Here is a 21,593-nt window from a genome sequence, read left to right as displayed (position 1 = left end):
AGTGAGATCCAAGAAGTACATTAAATACTAATTTTTATTAAAGTTTGGAATTATTATTCCATTAGCTTTAAAAAATCAATAATGCATATGTATAACATTTCACATTTCCATATAGAACATTTTGTCAGTTTTCCGAAAGTTGATGAACTCATAGACAGCTTTTAATCACTACAAATGTACTTCTACAAAATTCATGTTAGTAACAGTGCGCCATAAACAAACAAATATCAGATGAAGCTCTAGGAAGCTAATCCAGACATCTTCACTTCTAGCTGGCCATAGGAATAAACCAACCAAGGTTCTTGGTCTTTGAGACTCTGGGAAAGAAATAAACAAGCCAGGCCCCTTCTTAAGGAAGACTCCCTAAGGGACAGACTCTGGGAAAGAAAAGAACAAGCCAGCTCCCTCCTTGGAGCTGGCTAAAAATGGTTGTTCAAGAACTCGCCAAAGACATAGGGTCATCTAAGCCACCCCCTAGTCTTCATACTCTGCCATCCACAGATGCTGGTTATCTTTGATCACCTCCTGGTTCTGGTTCTTGAGCCTTGAGTCTGAAGAAGAGATAGCTGAGTCAGAGCTCGCCTACAGAACCCCTGGCTAATTGCTAAATTCAATTGTTTGGACCTTCCACGAAAGGGGCATTGTAGGATGCTAACCCAGTCTCCTGAACTCTCAAATGGCCTCAGAGGCTGGGCAGCCACACTCAATTCTGGAGCCCAATTCTTGGGCTTTGAGATTCTGAGAAAGTACCGAACCAAGGTTCTCCTATGGAAGCCCATTGAAGTGGCTAAGGGCAATTGTTCCAGGAGAAATGTGAAATAATAACCAATTCCCCCACAGCCACAGCAAATCACAGGTCCTGGCTAACCTTAATCATCTCCAACCCATAATTTTCTGGCCTCGAGACTGTGGAGAAGAAAGAACCAAGATATGAATCCTCATATGCTTTTAGTGGGAGTTAAAATTGGTGCAATTCTTTAGGAGATCATTTTTTTTTCATTTATCGAGTAAAGTTGAAGATATGCATCAACTATTACCAAGTAATCTCGTCCCAGATATACATCTTAGAGAAACTCGTGTACATGTGCAACAGGGGACATGTACAACAATGTTCTGGGCAGCAGTGTTCACAACAGCCAAAAACAGAAAGCAATCCAAATGTCTATGAACAGCAATGTGCATAAATAGGTGTGTATGTGCATGTGTGTCTCTATACTCAGACAAAGAAGTGATTACCATAAAAGTAAAGTCAGGATAAATGGTTACCTCTGGAGTAAGACTGGTTACCTCAGGTGTAAGATTGGAGGCTTCTAGGTAACTTGAAATGTTCTCTTTTTGGTCTTAGAAGGTTCTTTCATGGGGTTTACTTTATAATTATTTATTTTAGTGTACATTTATATTTTATGCAACTTTTGTTATTTTTGTTATGCTACACAATTTAAAAAACATTTTTTTTTAAAAAAAGAATGAATCCAAGGCCTTCCTATGGAACTCCCTTAAAGCATTCCCTAGCAGCATATGTTCTCAATCTTTCTGAGAAGAGGAACAATGTAATATAAAAAGCATCCACCCCTTTCTGTAAAAGCTATGGAAACTGGCTATCCACATTTGTTTGCAATAGGATTCTTGGAAAGGGATATCTGGGCAAGCCAGGGTCCTACCAGCAGTAACATTTCTCTTAAAGTTGCTAAGGGCAGTTGTTCAAGTCCCTCCAACTATAGGAAACAATATAGAATGTTATCTTAGCTCCACTTACATTCAAGATTTTAGCACCATTTCAGTCCTTTCCTGGTTACTGGGAAAAAAAATGTGAAGCAGACACAAAGTCGAAACCAATACAGGGCCATCCAAGGGATCTGCTATAAAACTGGTTACGGCAACTACTCATGCTGGCCCTTGCTGCTTCCATTCCCTAAATCTTCCTCCCTGATATGAAAATCTCTTCTCCTTTGATTGTCATACCATCTGCCTCTCAGCTACATTCACCCATTCTACATAATATAGCATCTTCCTCTCCTTCCTCTCCTCTCTTACACCCTATCTTTTCCACTATATTTGATGATCCCATGGCTAACTTGTCCATCACCCCAGCTTCACAGTTCCTGGACCTCCTCTACTTCAACTTACTCACTCACTGAACCTTGTCATCATCCAGAACTATTTCTCCTCTGAAATCTTAAGCTCTGATATTCTACTTTGACTGCAATTTCTTGTCTGCCATTCACTTTTTTAAACATCCACTCTTTGGGCTTTGAAACCTCTATACAACTTACCCCACACCCACCCACATATTCACACAGCTTGTCTTTCTCTCGATCCCTACAATCCTCCTGAGAATACACTCTTCTATGATGAGATTAGATCCCATGTTCTACAACCTGATCAAATCTCATCAGTAACCTCAACAACCCACTTAGCACCTCAAACCTTCCACCAACCACAATTGCCACCACTGTATTCACAAATCTAAAATCAAACTCAATGTTTGTCTTCTTTTATCCCACTTCTTGGCAGCTGAGCACACCTGGAAAAGGAAAAAAAAAACTAAAAACATCTTATTTCCAACTCAGACAGATGTCCATTACTGCCCATCAATCTTCTCTCACATTTCCTAAACAAGGTTGCAACCTTCTTCCTTTTTCCTCTGGCTCCTGGCCATCTCCTCTCACACTCCAGAATGTCCTTACTATCTTATTCATGGGCAATTTAAGGGCACCAAGAAAGAAATTCCCTCAATCTCTTGCCTTTCCAAAACCCCAAAAAACATGCCTTTCTGACTCTCCTTAACTCCAACATCAGAAGTGATGCCCTTTCTCTTGTTCATGGTCAATCTCTCCACATCTTTTTCACATCTTGCTTCTCCAATTATCTTCTTTCTCTCCTGTATTGTCAACCTCTCTGTTTTTATCAGCTCCTCCCCTGAAGAACATATAAACATGTTCCAATCTCTCATCCTAAATACACACACACACACACACACACACACACACACATGTGTGTGTGTGTGTGTGTGTATACACCACCTGTTATCTAGTCTACTTTTCATAGACAAGATCCTAAATATACACACACACACACACACACGTGCGTGTGTGTGTGTGTGTATACACCACCTGTTATCTAGTCTACTTTTCATAGACAAGACCCTTGACATGATAGTCTACACTCACTTCATCAACACTTTCACCAATTATATTATTGGCCCTCTGCACTTTAGCCTTCACCAACACTGATCCATATATACTCACTATCCAAGTTTCCCCTGAAGCCCTCATCTAACAGAACTCTCTCAGTGCACATCTTATATAACCATATAGAGAAATTTCATATTTTATATTAAAAAGTTCAAAATAATAGTTTTAAAAAATGAATGCAATGCATGTTCATTAGTATACAAGTACCTGGCACAGAGAAACACATAAAAAGAAGTAAGCATCTTCAATCATCATTCCACCCTCCCAGAGACAACTGTTAAAGCTACACTCTAAACTGGAGAAGCCGAGCACTTTCTTTCATACTCTTTCCTTCATACTCTTAAATCCCAGGAAGAAGAGGAAGTTGAATTCTCAGATTACTCAAAGGTATACAACTGGGCCTCTGTGCCAACTGGTGGAGCTTTGAGGAGGAAGAGCACAATGAGCAAAAGTTTTGATGTGGCCTACTAAAGAAAAAAAGTATTTCAACACTCATTAAAATGGTAGGAAAGACTTTATTAAGGGCTATTGTGATAGGTGTCAAGACTATTGCAAAAGGGGAGAGAGATTAAAATCAAATCTAAATACAGTAAAGACAGCTGAGATTTATAGCCAAGGAGCACATTTTTTTGGTGGGGGAGGAGTCAGTGGATAGAAAATTACTAAAAGGAGAGACATCAAGGATAGGAAGATTCTTGATAAACTGACTTAGGATTCTTGCTGAAGGCAGACCAAGGTGATCAGATATTAAGGGTGGGGGGATTCTCAGTACATCGACTTAGCAAGATTCTTTCTAAAACTGGCAGGCCAAAGACAGTGCCCAGGGATAAGGTTTAGCTGAAAAGAGGGCTCAAAGGAGCATGACTAAAGTTTGGTCAAGGAGAGAGTCTTTAACCCTTTCCCATTCTTCTGCTTTCCTTGGAAAATGTTTCTCCACTGAAATATTGTCTATTTTAGACCTGTGGCAATGAAACAACCCCTGAATATACATGCACATACAGAATTATAGTCATACAACAGTTTGTACATGTGTATGCACAGATCTATTTTATATATATTATATATTACATATGTATATAATGTCATGTTACACTGCATCTTATGTGTGTACGTGTGTGCAAGAGTCATGTGGTATATGGAAGAATCGTGTGTGTACAGATATCTACAATTTGCATATATTATAACATTATAATACACACATACATGCACACACACAACTCTCCCACACACCATTGACACACACACATAGTGTAACGTGACAATATCTTTCCTGGACAGCTATACCTCTCTCATCCTTACCAGTCCCTTACTGCCCCACTCCCACCTACCCACCCAGTGTCTCAAAGTACGTCACAGGAGAGAATGCATATCTCATTTGCTTAAGATAATTCCATTACTTCTTCCTCATAGTCTTCAGAGTGAAATCTGTTTTTTGGCCTGGCCTTCGGGGCTCTCAACATCCTGGCCTCTATCCATGCCTCAGTTTTGTCTCTCCTCCCCTATATAAAACTACTGTTCTAGTTATAACCAACTACATAGATGCCTTCCCTTGAATACATCGAGATCCCCCCACCTCTTTCAGTTTTCATAGCTCATCTGCCTTCATATCGCTTCTATTCACTAAATGTGAAGCATTATCTCCTCTTTCTAAAGCAATTTCAGATGCTTTCTCTGTGTTCCCACAGCCTGTCATCCCCCCCCACCCCCGCATTTAGCTATGCTTACCATAGTACTGATCATATTCTTTAGACAGTGTCTGTTTATTTACTCATATCTCCACTATAATGGATCTTCGTCGAGGACAGGAAACCAGTCAGGTTTACCTTCATATCCCCTGTACCCAGCATAAGACCAGATACATATTAATAAGTGTTTTATAAATTTTTGCTAAATGAATGATTACAGAAACAAATGACAGCCATGTTTAGCTAATTTTCAATGGAATGCTGGTGGAGTCATTCAAATGTATTCAAAATAGTGAGGAAAAGGGCACTAAAGGGCATTAAAAAATAACAATCCCTGAGCACTCACATCTTGCATTCTAAGTACTAATCCCTACTGAAAGAATTTATGATTCCTCACAAAATGGCTGATTCCAGGGTGTGGGCAGGGAGTGTACACGATGAGTATAAATATCTTGTGTCAGAAAGCAAGGAAGCTGGGTGGCTCCATATTATAGTGGTTAGCACGTCTGCTTTACACGCAGAAGGTCCTGGGTTCGCACCCCAGGTAGAGCCATGGACCATACTCTGGTGCGCCAGGCCCCCTGAGTACACCGGGGTCGCCAGGCCCCGGGTGTGTGCTGAGAGCGTGTAGGAGAAGACAACCCGCCTTCAGAGATCCAGTTCTTAAGGGGAGAAGGCAACATCCATAGGTCAGGGGTGGAAGTAGGGCCGGGGGAGGGGGGCGGAGGAAATTAAAGAGGGGGAAAAAAAGTAAGGAATCCAAGACCTAATGAGATCATGTAAAGAGGATACAGGAGGCAAATAGAAAGAGGTCCTAATTTCTAAGATGACACAATTTGAGCATTAAAAAAAGATCATTGTCTACAAGCCATGAACAAGCCCGATCCTGTCTGATGTCGGAAGCTAAGCAGGATCAGGCCTGGTTAGTACTTGGATGGGAGACCAGGATGGGAGACCATCTAGGAAGACCAGGTGCTGTAGGTGTAAAAAATTAAAATAAAATAAGGGATTGTAAGCTGACAAGGTCCTTGCAATCTGTGAGGTCAACCAAAGGTTGCCTCACCTTAAAAAAAAAAAAGAGAGAGATCACAATAGACACACATTAAATACATAAAAATCCATGAATTCCTAATGTTATTAAAGAAAACAATGAATGTTTCTAGGAAACCAACTCATTACTCTGAAAATTGGTAAATGAAAGAAAGAAGCATTTATCCTGAATCTCTTCAGGAAATATATTTCAGAATAATAAAAATGGATCTATCTACAAGGAAAAGTCTTTTTTATAAAGTAATTCCACCTAATAAGTGCAGAAGGATTGACAGAATTAGAATACTGTTTTTCAACTGCTATTGAAATAATGAATTTATACAATTATTTTCAATGGCTGCTAAACCCAACAAGAGAAAGTTTGGTAGGAGACGCCACAATGGAGGGATCAGGCTAACAACACCTGAAAACACAATCAATCCCAGTATCAGTTAAAGAGGTAAAACCAGACATAATGAAATGCAATAGAAAGTGCATATCACTGCCTGAAATGGTCCTTTCCAATAGAAAACATCTGAAACTGAATCCAATCAAGCCTCTAGTTCTAAATGTCAGTGAACAGGAAACATGGGGATAGGAAAACAAATGCCGTCTCAAGGAAGCAATCATCCAAATCCATTTGTCAACAGGACAAATGACTTCATTTCTCTAATAAATCAATGGTCTTTAAAATAGAAGTTGCTATAGAGGGTTTTATAGGAAAAGAGACTTAAGAGAAAAATATCCAATGGTAATAAACAGCCCTTGCTTAGATACAAATTTAAAGAAGCTACCGTAAAAAGACAAAAATTTGAATATGAACTGAGTATTAGATGATATAAGGAGTTATTGTTAATCTTATTAAGTATAAATGCTTAGTGGTTACTTAATACAATGCATCTATTATCTAAGGATGCATAATCAGTTATTTACCTGTGTAATGATGACATGATATCTGGGATCGTTTTAAAATACAGCAGTGAAAAAAGTGGGTGAGGTGAAAAGATTCAAACAAAATTGGCAAAATGGTATTAATTGTTGAAGCTCAGGAATGGATATGTGCATGTTTATTTTACCAGTTTCTACTTAAAATATGTTTGAAAATTTCACTAATAAAGAAAAAAGACAGAGGCCAATGTGAAGGGGAGCCAACTCGCCCCTTCCAGACTGGACAGTTTGAACAACAGAAGAAATAATTACTGAAATAAATTGAAAAGTACTAAAGATATAAATATCCATAGTTCAATAAAATAGAGAAAACAACAATAAATCTCAAATATAAAATACATTATTCTAGGTTGGATGATGGTTTTAAATACAAGTAATAAAAAGCTTGTTGGGGAAAAAAAAGAAAATTTAAAGTAGATTAAGTATTACATGATATTAAGGAATTATTATTTTTTGGTGAAATCATGGTAATTAAATTATTTACAAAATGTTTCTAATATTAGGAGTTGAATGCTGAAATATTTAGGGGTGCAGTGCCATCATATGTGCTCCTCCAAATGATCTATTACATGGTATCTCAATTAAAATGCCAAGAAGAATTTTCGTGGAAGTTGACAAGCTGATTCTAAAATGGAAATGGAAATTCAAAAGATCATGAATAATCAAGGCATTATTGAAGAAAAGGAACAAAACTGTAGGACTTAATGACCATACATAAGATTTATTTTAAAGTCATATTAATTATAACAGTGGTACTCGTACAAGGAGAAAAATAAACCAAACTGAACAGAATCCAGAAACAAATCCACATATATAACCTAATCATGATTTATGAAAAAGATGACACTATAGGAAGGAAAGAATAATCTTTTCAATAAGTGGTATGGCATTGACTGGATGTCCATTTTGACAAAAGAAATGGGCCTTGAACCAACACCCATAAGTCATCCTGGCTACATACACAAAAATCAAATTAATTGTAAATATAAATGAGAGATTAAACAATAACACAGCATAGAAAAATATCTTCATGACCTGGAGAAAGATAAAGATTTCTTAACCAGGACAAACAAGTACTAGCCATAAAGGGGAAGATTACGAATCAAACAATATTAAAATTCAGATATTTGGTTCATTGAAAGACACCATTAAGAAAGGGAAAATACAAGCAACTGAGACTTGCAATAAATCTAAAAAAGTATTCACATCCTTAATATGTAGAAAGATCATCTGAAAATCAATTAGATATGCAAATTAAAACACAATGAGAAACCAATTATAATCACCAGAATGGCTGCTTTTTTTCTTAAAAAGAAAAGATAATCACGAGTGCTGACTATATTCTGAACAACTGGAACTCTTAAAATTTTCTCTTCAGAGTTTTTTAGTCCTATCACTTTATCTACTAAAGTTAACTATATAGGTAACCTGTATTCAGCAATTCTACTCTTAGGTATATGCACAACAGAAATATGTGTGCATATCATCAAAAGACATGTACTAAAATGTTTACAGTACTGTCTGTAGGCCAAAAATTGAAACAACCCAAATGTCCATCTATTGTGGTATATTCATATAGTAGATGGGATATATATCAATGAGCAGGAAGGAATTATTACTACACCCAATAACATGGATGAATCTCAAAAACAAAATCTTAAGCCAAAGAAGTCAGACATACAAAAAAAATGCATACTATGCTATTGTATTTTTATAAAATACCCAAACAGGTAAAATTATTATACAGTGATAGAAGCCAGAATTGTGATTAATTTGGAGTTTAGCTGTGACTGGGAGACAATACATTCAAGGTCTTTCAGATACCGATTGTGTCCTATTTTTCAGTCTCTATGGTGGTTATGTAGGTATGTTTATGTTGTAAAAATGCTTTGAGCTGTGCAATTATGATTTGTGCACTATTCTGCGTGTACTTAACATTACTTAAAAATAATGCCTGTAAATCTCAAATGGTTCAGTCAAAATTCATAGATCGAAATATAGATTTAAAAATTATGCCTCAATTAAAAAAGGGATGGATGGATAGATGGTAGAGTGAGCAAGTGAGTGAACAAGTTAGCTAACAGGGCAAAAATTAACAACTGCCGAATCTAGGTTCATAGTATACAAGTATTCACTTTACTCTTCCTTCAACTTATTGTTTAAATTTTTATTAGAAAATGTTCAAGTAAAAAAAGTCGTCATGCCTCTTAACTTTTAATATCTATAACTAGGAAGTGATTCAAGCACTTGATATAGTCTGACTTGTGAAAGCAAACTTTAAAAAGTGAAATTTCTATATCCAGATTATATCCTATAAAATAATAAGACATTCTACATAGTTTCTATTCTCATTAACAGAGAGAGACAGAGAGAAAGAAAGAACCAGGAATGAGTATCTTATAGACCAGTGGTCCCAACTTTTTTGTCACCAGGGACTGACTAGGGCTCCTATGAGAATCTAATGCCTAGTGATCTGAGGGTTGGGGCTGAGGCAGTGATGTTAGCACTGGGGAGCAGCTACAAATACAGATGAAGCTTCACTCACTCCCCCACAGCTCACCTTCTGCTGTGCAGCCCGGTTCCTAACAGGCCACAGACTGATACTGGTCTGCAGTCTGTGGTCCAGCAGCTGGGGACCTCTGTTATAGACCTTAACTCTATGAATTCCACTACCATTTAGCAAATAACTATCCACCTGAGTCTTGCTTTTATCATTAGTAAAATGGCAATGATAACACTGACCTTAGAGGGTGGTTTTTAACATTAGGTGGCCGACTATATTTAAAAGCTTGTCTGTTACAAACAAGCACTGAATTCATTTCCATTTACCATACCAAACATCTATCAGCAACATATTATGAACACACAGTGATAAGAACAATGAGAGAGGTAAGCAAATATGCTATAGGATAGCACACAGTGCTCCATAAAGAAATAAATTGAGGATGGAGATAGAGATATGTCTTCCTAGAGGGGCTGGTAACTGACAATTCACCTAAATGGAAGGAAGAAGCTAGCTAGCCAGAAGGAAGAGACTATAGGGAATTTATGTCGATGGATTAGATTAGCTGAGTATGCAGTGTTGCATTATTGCTATGCAGAAAAGTGACCGCGGATGGGTGGGGAGTGTAAGAACAAAAGTGAACAAATGACACTGACATAGATATATCCTGTTTTCCCATCAATATCTGTATAGTTCATGCCCTCACCTCCTCTAGGTTTCTGCTCAAATGTTATCTTACCAGGAGGCCCTCCTGACCATCCAATCTAAAGTAGTACAGCCCCTCCCCATCACAATCTATTACATATTTATTATATATTCATTTATTGTCTGTCTCTCAGCTATAGTTTAAAAGACTTTGCTTTTGAGGTTCGATTCAAGAAGAGGACATATCGTAAATATCTATGCACCCAACATAGGAGCACCTAAATATATAAAGCTAATATTAATGGACGTAAAAGGAAAAATTCACAGCAATACAATAATATTTTAATACCCCACTCATATCAATGGGTAGATCATCCAGAGAGAAAATTAATGAAGAAATAGTGGCCTTAAATGTCACATTAGCCAAGGTCATCTTAAACATTTACAGAACATTTCATCCAAAAACTGCAGAAAACACATTTTTTTCAAGTATACATTTTCCAGCATAAATCATATATTAGGCCACAAAACAAACCTCAATAAATTCAAGAAGACTGAAATATTTTTTGACAACAGTGGCACGAAACTAGAAATCAATTACAGGAAGAAAACTAGAAAGACAAATACGTAGAGACTAAACAAGCTACTAAATAATCAATGGAGCAAAGAGGGAATCAAACAGGAAATCAAAAACTATCTTGAGACAAATAAAAAGGAAACACGACATTTTCAAATTTATGGGATTTTTTAAAAAATTTTTATTTTCCACTGTTGTACCCTCAATGCTCAGGACACTGTCTGGCACATAAAGTTATTCAATAAAAAATTATTGAATAAATAGATGGATGGATGCACAATGGGCTGAAGCAAGTGTGATGATATTTAAATCTTGTGTAATTACGATCTGAATAGAGAATAAGAGACATCAGTAATGCCCTTTGAATAAGTTCCTAAGTGTTTTGGTGTCATAATATCTTTGCCTCATTGTTTATTCTAAAAGAACTGAAAATTATACCTGGCCTAGAAAAAAGAATTACCTCTTATTACACTACTTACAAGAGGAGGAAGTAATAAACTGCTTGTTCAAGGAAATACTTGGTTAAATTCCCCGTTAGAGCCTGAAAAACCCGAACTTCATTATTTAATGATCATTTCCCTTCTCTTGGGTAAAGAATTGAAATAGTAAATTGTGATTATTAACTAATATTCTCACAAGATAAATTACACATGATAAATTAAACAGAAAAATACATTTCACATTGCAACAAATGGGAAAAGAAGACCGTTCACAATGCATCAAAATAGATACTTGCAAAGCTCCTAGGAAAAATCTTTTAAAAAATCTGCCAGCTTGCTGTTCAATGTTACTGCCAGAGACCAGAAAAGGATTTGCAAAATAAACCCAATTCATGAAATAATACATCTGTAATTGGATGTTATATCTGTCAACCATTTCTGCTCTGAGGGGTTCTAAAAGGGATGGAAAAGCTTCCACTTTCTGAAAGTTGACACCAGGTTATAGGCAAAACCTGCTATGCTTGCCACTCTTTTACACAGTGGAGATTCAGTTCTGTGCCACAATGTAAAATTTTAAAAAAATGTCATGAGTAGAGGGCTGAAACCAGTGCACTATCTGATGTGTAATTTTGTTTAGAGTAAAAATATAAATAAAACGACATAATAATTTGAACACATCCTTTTGTCTCTTAGAGCTCTAAAATTTCTTTGCTTATTTTTAAAAATAAAATCACCTTGACCTTGAAACTGAATTCACATCTGATTTTGTAAAGTATATAATTCACTGGCCTCTGAAGGATGGGGACAGGAGAGATAAGCCTTCCGGGCATGTAAAATATTGGGGTCGGGAGGGAGTAAAAAAGAAAGAATGTAGGTGCAGAGTGGGGAAAGGGGGTTACAAAAAGTTCTGAGGCTTAAAGGGGGCGGAGCGAAAGGTAGGAGTAAGTGACAGGAAATAAATCTGTGGTAGAGGGAGTGACTCAGGCTCAGAAAGCTCAGGAAGAGGATGCGAGATAAAGAGAAGAGGTAAAGAATAACGATGGCTAAAAGGACCACAAGAGTCGTAGGGGGCGTGGATAACGGCCTGCCATCTCCAGAGGATTAGGAGATAGTGAGGCGATTATAACTACGAGCGTCAGAAACATCCTTCATACTCTAGGGATGAATTTTTCTTTCCACCCAATGCTGAAGCAAGGAAGAAAGCTTCTCTGGCAACGTTTGGGGATTCATTTGAATTACCACTCCCTTCCTTTGCACTCACCTTGACGAAGAAAGCCGTGGCGCGACGACGGTGTGACCGGAAGTGCTATTTTCTTTTGTTTGGCGGAAGCTTTAGTTTCTGCCACCACCCACGTCCCCCCCTACTTTCACTCCAGGCAACTTCCTGTGCCTCTCTGGCATGCTCTTGCAATGCTTTATCTCATTGGTTCTTTCACCAGATCAGCATCTAGATAGAAATGTAAACCGGCTGGAAATCAGTAAACGTTTTTTTTTTCCCGAATCCTAGCTCTCGTCCTCCCAGGAACTGCAGTATTCCGTCAAACCCCGCGTATCCAATTTGTCACCTAGCCTTGTTGATCCAGCTTTTAAAATACCTCCTTTATCCTTAGTCCCTTAACTCTTAGATGTCTACAGTCACATATTTACTATACCAGTTTACTGGCATACCATTTTGCAGAGAGTAAGTTCATTTTTATTAGTGGCATACTTCGATTTCAAGATTTTTTTCTTAAATCTGAATGATTTTTGTCTTGGAATGTTTTCCAAAGAGTTACATACCATACTCAAATTTCCAAATAAATAAAAGTGAACTAGTTTAGAAAGCATTCTTGTATACTTACATACTCCTCCTTCCTTCTCAAAAAAAAAAAAAAATGAAGAAAACGATAACTTACAAAAAGTTTCAGTACAGTAATAAGAATAATCTTTACTATGATTAAAAGTTTGATATTGAATTACCTATTGCCACTTCCTACAGAATGCAATCCTGGTGCCAAAACCTGGACCCCAATTCTTCTTTTTTTGTGGTTATTTTCAGTCAGTCCAGAAGTACATACTGAGCACCTACCATATCTCAAACACTATGCTATACCCAGAGGCACTGCACTAGGAACTCTCACTGTAGGGGCTAAAGGTGACATTTAAACAGATAAGAGCCTAGCATGAAATAGGTGATTATTGATGTTTTTTGAATAAATAAATGACCAAAATGTGTTCAGGGCAATGACAGGGGCCAGCACAAGTTCCTTCCTTTTGCTAATATTTTTATAATTCATTTCAAAATTTGACATACCTTTTCATTTAACCAATAGATTTGAACAACCACTAGGTAGGTGTAAGGTTCTGTTCCTAATATTGCTCATATAAAGAAGAATAAGACACAGTCCTGCATTTCAACATCCTCCAACCAGTGGGGGAAACAAACACATAAACAGCCAGCATCACTATAACATGACAATAATAATCAGTAAAGAGGAGAGGAGACAATGTAGGAATTCTGGCTATACCATTGACTGGTGAACACCAAAATCCTAAAATAAACCTATCTCTAGAGGGTGGTCAATAAAGACTTGTTCAAGGTTGAATAAATGATTAATGGATGAATGGAAGGGAAGAATGTCAGTGGAATCGAAGTATAGTGTGGAAGGAGCCGTGATGAGAGGCGAGGCTGGATATAAGAAAAGGCCTGAGAAGGAAGGACCTTGCATTCCAGGTTATGGAGTTTGAGTTTAATTATGAGGAAAACAGAAAACCAAAGAATTTTAAGCAAGAAAGTATATAGTAATATTTTAAACCAGAATATAGAAAATGGATTATACTGGTATAATCTAGAGGCAGAGAGGATGGTTTAGAGGATATTGTGGTAATCAGTGAATAGATACAGAAAATTAGGAGCTTATGCTATTAAGAATTAATTGCATTTGGGAAATGAACTGGAAAAAATAGCCAGTGGATTACCAGAAATCCAGAGGCATTGAAACATGGACATTTTTTACTCCCTCCATGCCATACAAATTATTTATTGAGCAATTAATATGCACCAGGCCCTGAGGGTGGACTCATGACTAAATTGGACAAAAACTTCTGCCCTCACAGGATATACATTTTTGTGTTAAATAATACAATATTTAAGAAAATACATGCTAAAAGGTGACAAGTGCTATGACGAAACAAAGCAGGTAAGTACGATATCAATGTACATGGGGAGGGAGATGTTGCCATTACAGAAGGGCTCACTGAAAGGGTGATGTATGAATAACATTTATAGACTTCAACCACTTCTCTCAGTCACCAGAATCACTATCTTATTTCAGACCCTCCATATTTCTCCCTAAATCCCAACTTCTTACCGTGGTATACAAAAGCCTTGATAAAATGAGTTGGGAAGTATTGCCTCCTCTTCAATTTTTTAGAAGAGTTTGAGGAGAATAGGTATTAAATCTTTGAATGTCTGGTAAAATTCCCTGGTGAAGCCATCTAGTCCTGGACTTTTACATCTGGTAGGATTTTAATGATTGTTTCAATTTCCATACTTCTGATCGGTTTATTTAGATTTTCCAGTTCTTCTTGATTCAGTCTAGGAAGATTGTATTTTTCTAAGTACTGGTCCATTTCTTCTAGATTATTAAATTTGTTATTATATACTTTTTCATAGTATTCTTGCATGGTCTTTTGTATTTGTGCGATGTCAGTCATAATTTCCCCTCTTTCATCCCTGATTTTGTTTATTTGTGTCCTTTCTCTTTTTTCTTTAGTGAGTCTAGCCAGGGGTTTGTCAATTTTATTAACCATCTCAATGAACCAGCTCTTTGTTGCATTTATATTTTCTATTGCTTTTTTTTACTATTTCATTTATTTCTGCTCTAATTTTGATTATATCTTTCCTTCTGCTGACTTTAGACTTCATTTGTTCTTCCTTTTCTAGTTTTTAAAGATGAAACGATAGATTATTTATTTGGGCTCATTCTTGTTTTTGGAGATAGGCCTGTAATAATATGAACTTTCTTCTTATGACTGCTTTTGCCGTATCCCAAAAGTTTTATATGTTGTACTGTCATTATCATTCATTTCTATGTATCTCTTGATCTGTCTTTTTATTTCTTCTCTGCTCAGTTATTCTTCAGTAGCATGTTGTTTAATCTCCATGTATTTGTGGTTCTTCCTGCTTTCTTTTTGCAGCTGATCTCTAGTTTCAAAGCATTATGATCAGAGAAAATGGTTGGCGTGATTTCAACCCTCTTATATTTGTTGAGGCTCTCTCCGGGTCCCAGTATGTGGCTGATCCTTGAGAATGTGTCATTTCAAGATGTTATTTCCTTATTGATTTTCAGTTTCGATGATCTGTCTATATCTGACAGTGGGGTATGTAGGTCTCCTACTACGATAGTGTTTTTGTCTGTTTCTCCTTTTAGGTCTGTTAGTAATTACTTTACATATTTCGGGGCTCCATGATTGGGAGCATAGATATTAATAAGTTATGCTTTCTTGGAGCATGATTCCCTTTATCATTATGAAGTGTCCCTCCGTATCTTTCTTTACCTTTTTTCTTTTGAAGTCTATTTCATCTGATATTAGTACTGCTACTCCCACTTTTCTCTGAAAGCCATTTGCTTGAAATATCATTTTCCACCCTTTCACTTTGAGTCTATGTTTGTCTTTAGAACTGAGATATGTCTCCTGGAGGCGGCATATGGTTGCATTTTGTTTTGCTTTTTTGATCCATTCTGCAACTCTGTGCCTTTTTATTGGTGAGTTCAGTCCTTTTACATTTAGGGAGATTATTGAAATATGAGATCTTCTCGTAGCCATTTTATCTTCTGCTTTCTGGTAGCTCAGTGTTTTCATTGCTTCCTTGTCCTTGTGTTTCTGTTTTCTTTATTTTTGTTGGTTTTTGTGGGTTTTGCCTCTGGTTCTTCTTGTTTTATGTTATATACTTCTGTTCTGGATCTTTGGTGTGTGGTTGCCATTATGAATATGTAAAGTCTAGTTATATATATGCAGTCATCTATTTTCCTCTGCGCATGCCTTATCTCCATTCCCCTTTGCGAATTTGGGTCTTTGAATCCTCCCCTTTTCAATCATTGTTATCTCAATTTGTTCCTATGTATGCTGAACTTTTGCTACTATCTTGCTATACCAATTCTCTTATAATTATTTAAGCTTATAATGCCCTATTCTTAATAAGGGTTGTACTTCTCTGCTTCTATTTGCCTGATAGTCACCTTACTCCTAATTATGTATTTATTTATTTTTTTGTTTTGTTTTGTTATTTTGTTTTAGGTGAACTGACCCCTTTCAGTATTTCTGGTAATGCAGGCTTCGTAGTGGAGAATTCTCTCATTTTTTTTATATCTGGAAAGGTCTTTATTTCTCCTTCATATCTAAAGGAGAGCTTAGCTGGATACATTATTCTTGGCTGGTAGTTCCTTTCACTTAATAGTTTGCATATTTCATTCTACTCCTTTCTGGCTTGTAAGGTTTGTGCTGAGAAATCCAATGATAATCTCATGGGTTTTCCTTTATATGTTACCATTTTCTTCTCTCTAACTGCCTTGAGGATTCTGTCTTTGTCATTGATTTTTGATCATTTTAATACAATGTGCATTGGTGAAGGCCTTTTTAGGTTGAGATAATTGGGTGTTCTGTTGACTTCTTGAATTCCAAGCTCCAGCTCATTCCTTAGATTTGGGAAATTCTCATCAACTATTTGTCTGAAAATGTTTTTTAGTCCCTGTTCCTTTCCCTCGCCTTCGATAATTCTCATTATTCTTATATTTTTTTCTCCTGATGGTATCAGCTAATTTTTGCATTTTTCTTTAATTATTTTTTCCCCTCTTTAATTCCACCCCCCTACACACACACTTCCACCCCTGACCTATGGATGTTGCCATCTCCCCTTAAGAACTGGATCTCTGAAGGCAGGGCGTCTCCTCCCACAGGCTCACGATGTGCACCCCGGGCCTGGCACACCCAGGGTTTTGTTCGTGGCTCCACCTGGGGCGCTAACCCAGGACTTTCTGTGTGTAAAGCAGATGTGCTAACCACCACACTATAGAGCCACCCCCTCATTATTTTTCATTCTTCAGTTTATCTCTCCTTCCTTCTGATTTATTTCTAGGTTTCTGTCTTCGATATTACTGATCCTTTCTTCCATTTGGTCGACTCTATTTCCCAAGCTTTCTTTTTTGTTTTTCAACTCTTGTGGTATGTTTTTCATCTCCAGAAGTTCTATTCGTTTTGTTTGTTTGTTTGTTTGTTTGTTTGTTTTTGAGGGTTTCAATCTCTTTGCTAAGAACTCATTCTGCTCATCTAGTTGTTTTTTCAATTCCTGAAATTGTTGTTATGACTCATTTCGGATCTCACTAATTTTTTTTTCAGAAGTACCATCCTGAATTCTCTGTCATTTAAGTCTCATATTCTATGTGTGTAAGCTTATTTTCTGGAGATTTTTCTCTTTCTTTCTGAGCTCCCTTGTCACCTTGGTTGTTCATGGTGTTTAATGGACTATTTCCCTGTCTGGGCATTAATGGAAGTTTATTCTGCCTTTTTTTTTTTTTTTTTAGAAAGGAGATATTATATTTAAAGGTCTCTGTAGCCTGTTGCTAAGAAGGCATACATTTCTTTTGGTTTCCAGTAGGTGTCGTCTAAGCCTCTTGGTTTCTTGCTTTGTATAAAGGCTTAATAATGTCTTTTTTTCCCCTTTGTAGATGTTTAATCATGCTCGCTCCCCTCTGTCTCAGTCACTGTCAGTGTTAGTGACAGTTTCGGTAGCATTTGCTCAGATTCCCCTGGGGCTCTGTGGTGTTCGGTCTCGGAAGATATGGAGGCAGAAGCCCTCTGGTTTGCAGGTTGGGAGCTGTGGCTCAGCCTTGGTTTTGCAACCGTGGCTGGTCAAAATCAACTGTTGTTTCCCTGCTATCCCGCTTCTCTGCTTTCTGCCCTGATGACTGGGCCCGGTCGTCAGCCATGTGAGCTCAGAAGTCTCTTAGGCCGGGCTGTTTAGAGAACTTGCAGCACCTTCTTCCTTTCCCCTCTTCCTACAGGAAGCTCAGGCAGCTGGGAGAAACAGCTTCTTTATTTCTCCCAGTTCACTGCCCTGACCCCAGGATTCTGACCTGTGGTAGCTCTTATGCGCAGATCCCACACTCAGATGTGCTGGTGTGCAGTTTGAGTGTTTTTTGCTGAGTGTTAGATGTTTAGCTTGTTGTTCTTTCAAGGGGAGAAATCTGTGGATGTCTCTCACTCAGCAATATTTCTCAAAATTCTCCTGTAGGGGTTTTTATTTTGTAGATTCCTTGGGATTTTTTCTAGACCATTATGTTGTCTGCAAATAGACATAGTTTGTTTTTCATTTTCCAGTTAGTATTAATCTTATTTCTTTTTTATGGCTAATTGCACTGTTTACACTTCTACTACAATGCTAAATAGAAGTGGTGAGAAGAACTTCTTTTCCTTTTTCCAGAAATGAGGTGAAAAGCATTCCATTTTTCACCATTAATTATGACAGCTGAGTGGCTATAATAATATTAGAACAATAAATTTCAAAAGATAAAAGTACGTTACAAATAAAAAAAAACATTTTATAATGATAAAAGAGTATATCCATCCTTAAGCTATTAAAATTGTAAATATATATGGACCAAAAAACAGAGGCCCAAATGATAGAAGCAGGAAGTTACAGAATTGAAGAGAATTATTGAGAATTCTAAAATAATAGTTAGAAACTTGAATATTCCACTTTCTGGAGTGTATAGAACAACAAAGCAGAAGATCAAGAAGGAAATAAAAGTCTCAAACAACACTATAAAGGATTAAGACTTAATAGGCATCCATAGAATACTCAACCCAAGAAAGGTAGAATATATATACTTCTCAAGTACACATGAAACATTCTCCAGTATAAACAGTATGCTATGCCACAAAACAAGATTCAATAAATTGAAAATCAAAACTAAAAATTGGTTACCTGAAAAGACCAACAAAATTCATAAATCTTTAGCTAGACTGAGAAACGAAGAGAAGACTCAAATTGTTAAAATGAGGAACGAAAGTATTACTACTGCACTGAAGAAACAGAATGAATAAAAATGCTATGAGCAACTCTTTGCCAATAACTTAGGTAAAATGGGCAAATTAATAGAAAGAAACAATAAAGAATTAGAACTAATAAATGAATTTAGCAAGTTTGTAAAGTACAAGATCAATATACAAAAATAATTGTATTTTTATATATTTGCAATGAGCAATTTGAAAATAAAGTTAAGGAAACAATTCCACTTACCATAGAATTAGAAAAAAAAAAACATACTTAGAGGAGATAGGAGAAAAATGGTGTAGATGATAGAGGCTTTGTTCATCTCTCTTGCGACCAAATCAAAGTTGTGACAGAACCAGATCAAACAGCAAGGGGAGTCACCTGGGATCTAGATGAACAGGAGCACTACAACTAGGGAGAGAAATAATTAATAACTTGCAACAGTAGAAGGTAGGAGGGGGTGAAGATGTGAGGTTGCCTGGTCCCGAGTAGCTGAGTAGGACAAAGGCTGTGGCAGTGGCAGCCAGCAGCTGCAGACACTTCTTAAAGTGTCCATGGCCACAAGCAGACTTTCGTGGTGATGAACCTGCTCACTCTGAGTACCAGAGCCAAGTTGGCTGCACAGGTGGCACCAGAGACTTACAAGGCAACACTGAGTTGTCCGAGTGAGGGCCAGAGGAGAGGCTTTCTCCTGGGCAGAAGTGCCTGCGGTATCCATTGTTACTCTTTTGAGCCCTGCCCCGTCCCAGTGTGCAGACACAGTGGTGCCACAGCTGAGACATCATCAAACAGAATAAGAGAGGTCACTCTGCCTAGAGGATTCCTTGAAACTCCACCTCCCCCAACTCACAGCCCCACCAAGCCACATCCAGCTGTGCCCTCAACAAGTCCCATGCTCCTTGCTGAGCAGTGCAAAGACTCAAACTGGTGGCTGCTGACCTTAGTCCCTCTTCTGGTTTCTTGAGGCAACTAACCACAGCATCTATGGATTGCTTGCTAAATCTTAACAGGTAGCCCTGGAAGAGCACAGGCTGGGACTGAACTTGGCCTGTAGCTGAACCCCTCTCAAGACTGTGCCACTACACAAAGCCATTCTAATAAAACCGAGAGGCTTAGGAACTTTGCTTAGTACATAGAAACAGATACAGAAAGGCAGCCAATATGGGAACACAAAGAAGCAGACACTATGTGAGATAACAAAACAGAGATCTAGGAATAAAGGAGTCAAGCAATCTAACAAATACAGATTGGAAACATTGGTTATAAAGATGCTCAATGAAATTAGGAGAAGTGTAGATGAATTCAGTGAGAACTTTAAAAAAGAGATAAAAACCATAATAATGGAAATGTAAAATATAAGAGATAACCAGTCAGAAATGAAGAAAACATTATCTAAAATCGAAAAGTATATTAGATATAATAAACATAGTGGATAAAGAAGAGAATCGAACCACCGATATGGAGGATGAAGAAGCCAAGGACACTCAATCAGATAAGCAAGAAAAAAGAAGCCAAGATTATAATAATAAATTAAGCAGCCTATGAGACACAGTTAAATGTAAAAGTTACTGTCTAATAGGGGTATTGAAGGAAAACAAGAAGCTAAAGAGCTATTTGAAGAAATAATGATGGGAAACTTTCCTAACATGGTGAAGAAAATAGACATATAACCCCAGGAAACTCAGAGAACCCCAAAAACCAGGAACCAAAAGAGACCCACACCAAGATACATCATAATTAAAATTCCAAAGGTTAAATACAAAGAGAGAATCTTAAAAGCAGGAAGAGAAAAACAGTTAACTACAAGGAAGCACCTATAACACTGGCAGCTAATTCCTCAAAAGAAACTATGCAGGACAGAAGGGCATGGCACAAAATATTCGATGTAATGAAACCTCAAGACCTACAACCAAGGATACTTATTCTAGCAAAGCTATCTTTTAGAGTTGAGGACAGACAAAGTGCTTCCCAGACAAAAATAAGCTAAAGGAATTCATCAACAACAAGCCAGTATTACAGGAATTACAGGGGGGACTTCTTTAAGGAGAAAAAAATATATCAAAAACATGAATAAAGAATGTTTATAGCAAGATGGCGAGGAAACATGGCGAAGTGAGAGACATCCGCAGATCTCTCCCCCTGAAACAACGATAAGCTGAACATCTAAAACTCAACAAAAAACATCCAAACTGCACACAAGCACATCTGAGTGTGGGATCTGCACATAAGAGCTATCACAGGTCAGAACCCCAGATGTCGGGCGATGGACTCAGAGAAATAAAAAAGCTGCCTCTCGCAGCTGCCTGAGCTCCTTGAAGGAGGAGGGAGAGAGGTGAAGGTGCGGTGACTTCCCTGATCAGCCTACCTGGAAGTGCCGGAATTTCTAGCAGTCGGCAGCAGGGCCCAGTCACAAGGGCAGAAATCAGAGAAGCAGGATAGGACAGCTGAGAAACAACAGTTGATTTTTGCTGGCCCTGGTTGCAAAACCAAGGCTGAGCCACAGCCCCCAACTTCCAACCCAGAGGGCCCTCCCTCCA

At 37.6% G+C, this 21,593-nt stretch overlaps 1 protein-coding gene across 1 annotated transcript in view; it reads right to left on the bottom strand.

The window, feature by feature from the left end:
* The window catches only part of MAGED1 (MAGE family member D1), a 52,083-nt gene extending 39,701 nt beyond the window's left edge, over positions 1–12,382 (bottom strand). Inside the window, exon 1 of the mRNA XM_011386270.2 lies at positions 12,283–12,382. The gene's annotated coding sequence lies outside the window, so the exon portion shown is untranslated. The remainder of the gene's footprint in view (positions 1–12,282) is intronic.
* Between the last annotated feature and the right edge of the window lie 9,211 nt (positions 12,383–21,593).

Source organism: Pteropus vampyrus, unplaced genomic scaffold (genome assembly GCF_000151845.1).
Source record: "Pteropus vampyrus isolate Shadow unplaced genomic scaffold, Pvam_2.0 Scaffold1002, whole genome shotgun sequence".
NCBI lineage: Eukaryota > Metazoa > Chordata > Mammalia > Chiroptera > Pteropodidae > Pteropus > Pteropus vampyrus.
The sequence above is the reverse complement of the archived record's forward strand: the minus strand, read 5'-3'. Positions and strand labels throughout refer to the sequence as shown.